A 2,500-nucleotide genomic window follows, 5' to 3' on the forward strand; every position below is an offset into this window, starting at 1 on the left:
TCCTGCCCAGTCCTGAGACATGGAGCCAGAAGGAAACCTGAACCTGCGTGTGTTCCTGGGCTTCTGTGTTGTGTTTGTGTTTCTCTCACTCTGCAGCCAATTATCTCCTGAAGCAACATCAATTGACGCGCTGACCTTTCAGACTTTGCGTCCCTGCAGAATGACAGCATCAGTTTGTTTGGGGTTTTTTTTTTTTTTGCAAGAAAAAAAAAAAGGCATCTATTGATATTCGAGTGGCGACGCTCTTCAGAGGCCGCAGAGATTAGAAGAACAGGAGAATGGAGGTGAAGTTTTCACTGAGTGACTGACGGGAGGAGACGAGGAGACAGAAGAGTCTCTGGTAAAGTCACACCTGATGAAGCCATGCATTAACTGTCATCACCTGCACAGACGTGCTGACGTATCTAAAGGCAGCGTGGCTCATTTCCTCCACATCCACTTTTTAAAACGGACTTTAGGTCCTGTCAGAAATGAATAACTCAGGTTCTCTGAAAAGAGGAAGAAAGAAAATCTGTCGCCTGTAAAAACTTCGACCAATCTGATGAACCAATCACAGCCTCTGTGTGCGTGTGTGTGTGTGCGTGTGTGTGCGTGTGTGTGTGTGTGTGCATACGTCTGACTGTGTGTGTGGAGCTCTGCTGTTTTTCATCTCTAACACAGCGTGACGTCACACCCCGGCGGTCGTGTGATATTGTTGAAGGCATGGTTAAACGCTTTCACCATGTGATGCGATCTGAAACCAACAGGACCGCGTTCTTCATCGCGTCGTCCCGTGACCTCATCGGAAGGAGCCTCACGCCGTCACAGACGAGAACGTGGACGCGGCTTTTGTGAAACAAGAAAAAGTCTCTTCTGGTTTCTTCTATATTTGTTTGGATCGACAGTCATCTGTTGCTTGTTTTATTTCAGGCTCTGCACTGACTTTCTCAAAAGCTTCCTCTCTCAGCCTCCACATCATCACATTCACTCGCATGCACGTCAGAAAAGCTTCTCCTTCCTCTCCTTGAACAAAATGCAAAGTGAATCTGTCTCCTTTTGTCGGCCGTTTCCTTTATTTATAACTGCGTCTGTCAAGTTGATAAAAACGTCATATCGTGATTCTCCGAGGCGAAGTTTTACCCACAAATAAAATAATTCAGTCTTTTGTTGGCTGCACGTCGTTATCTGCCATCTCGTTGAATCAGTCGTCCTGATCTGGAGGATTCTTCCTCCACGTTCCTGTCAGAGTGTTTTAGTAAATGTGTCTCGCGTTGATGAATCGCTCTCAGGTGAATCTCCACTCTCACTAATGAAGAAGAATGTGAGAAACAGCTCTGTTGTGATGTGGATAATAAAGTGTGGCAGGAGCATCTTCTCTGGCTTTACATTTCTAATTCTCAATTTTCTTCCTCTGTGCACAGGCTGGGCTTCACAACAGGCGTGTCCTCTATCTTCATGGCCTCTCACATTATCACACACGGGCATTCACGTGTTTCCTGCACAATCTTTAGTGATCGTTCTTCGACATGACACAGGACGTTCGATATCTTTCTAAGATCTGTTTCCGATCTGAGACGCAGGGTTGGTCGTTTTCCTAAACTAGCAGGAAAGTAGCATTCCCACTGCTCCCCTCCCTGTGCTTCCTCTAAAGCCACGCCCCCTCACTTATATGCATGAGCGCCATTGGTCCAGAGTGTGTGCTCGTGCATGCACGAGGTCGAGAGCGAGCAGGGTAACTTTGCTAAATGTTGCTTAGTGCTCGAGATGGATGAACGTTGTAGATAATACAGCAACATGAGGATGTTTAGCTCTTTGTAAAGTTTGCCATGAATTGGTGCTATACAACAAAAAACAACGAGTTAGCTAATGACTGTGATCATAACACATCAGGATGTAGCACAAAGCTACTAACAGGGTACCAGGTTTAATACACATTCATACGTCAAACATGCAGGAGTTGTGGGATCGAACCCGCGACCTTCTAGTTGAGAGACGACAGACTCTACCGCCTGAGCCACAGCCGCCCGCTCGCAGGAACAGACTGAACGAACAGCGGGTGTCGCCTGTCGCCTTGACGCACAAAGTGTTTTTGAACCACAAAGAAGATTCAATGTTCAGCCTCGTCCTCGTGACTCACACACGCTCGGGGGGTTGTAATTGGTCAAGAAGCAAATGACTCAGTCCAACAGAAGTCCAGCTCACATGTTGTTGTATTCAGACAGCAGGATTATAAAAGGACATGGCAGGTCCACATCAGACAGACTCAAATACAAACGAGACCGGCGAGGACAGAACAACTCAACAGAGTGGTTTTCTATCAGACTGACGACAGGAGGATAAAATGTTCTGTGAGATCTGAAAGAGGGCAGGAAAGAGGAAGGAAGGAAGGAAGAAGAGAAGGCAGGAAGGAAGGAAGAAGAGAAGGCAGGAAGAAAGGAAGGAAGGAAGAAAGAAGAGAAGGCAGGAAGGAAGGAAGAAGAGAAGGCAGGAAGGAAGGAAGAAGAGAAGGCAGGAAGGAAGG

At 46.8% G+C, this 2,500-nt stretch overlaps 2 protein-coding genes across 3 annotated transcripts in view; both read right to left on the minus strand.

Annotated features, from left to right (window-relative positions):
- Positions 1–2,500, minus strand: part of dcc (DCC netrin 1 receptor) — a 206,087-nt gene that overhangs the window by 99,920 nt on the left and 103,667 nt on the right. The window lies entirely within an intron of this gene.
- Positions 1–2,500, minus strand: part of mbd2 (methyl-CpG binding domain protein 2) — a 215,052-nt gene that overhangs the window by 44,264 nt on the left and 168,288 nt on the right. The gene's annotated exons all lie outside the window — the stretch shown is intronic.

Source organism: Symphodus melops (assembly GCF_947650265.1).
Source record: "Symphodus melops genome assembly, chromosome: 16".
In the NCBI taxonomy this organism is placed as follows: Eukaryota; Metazoa; Chordata; class Actinopteri; order Labriformes; family Labridae; genus Symphodus; species Symphodus melops.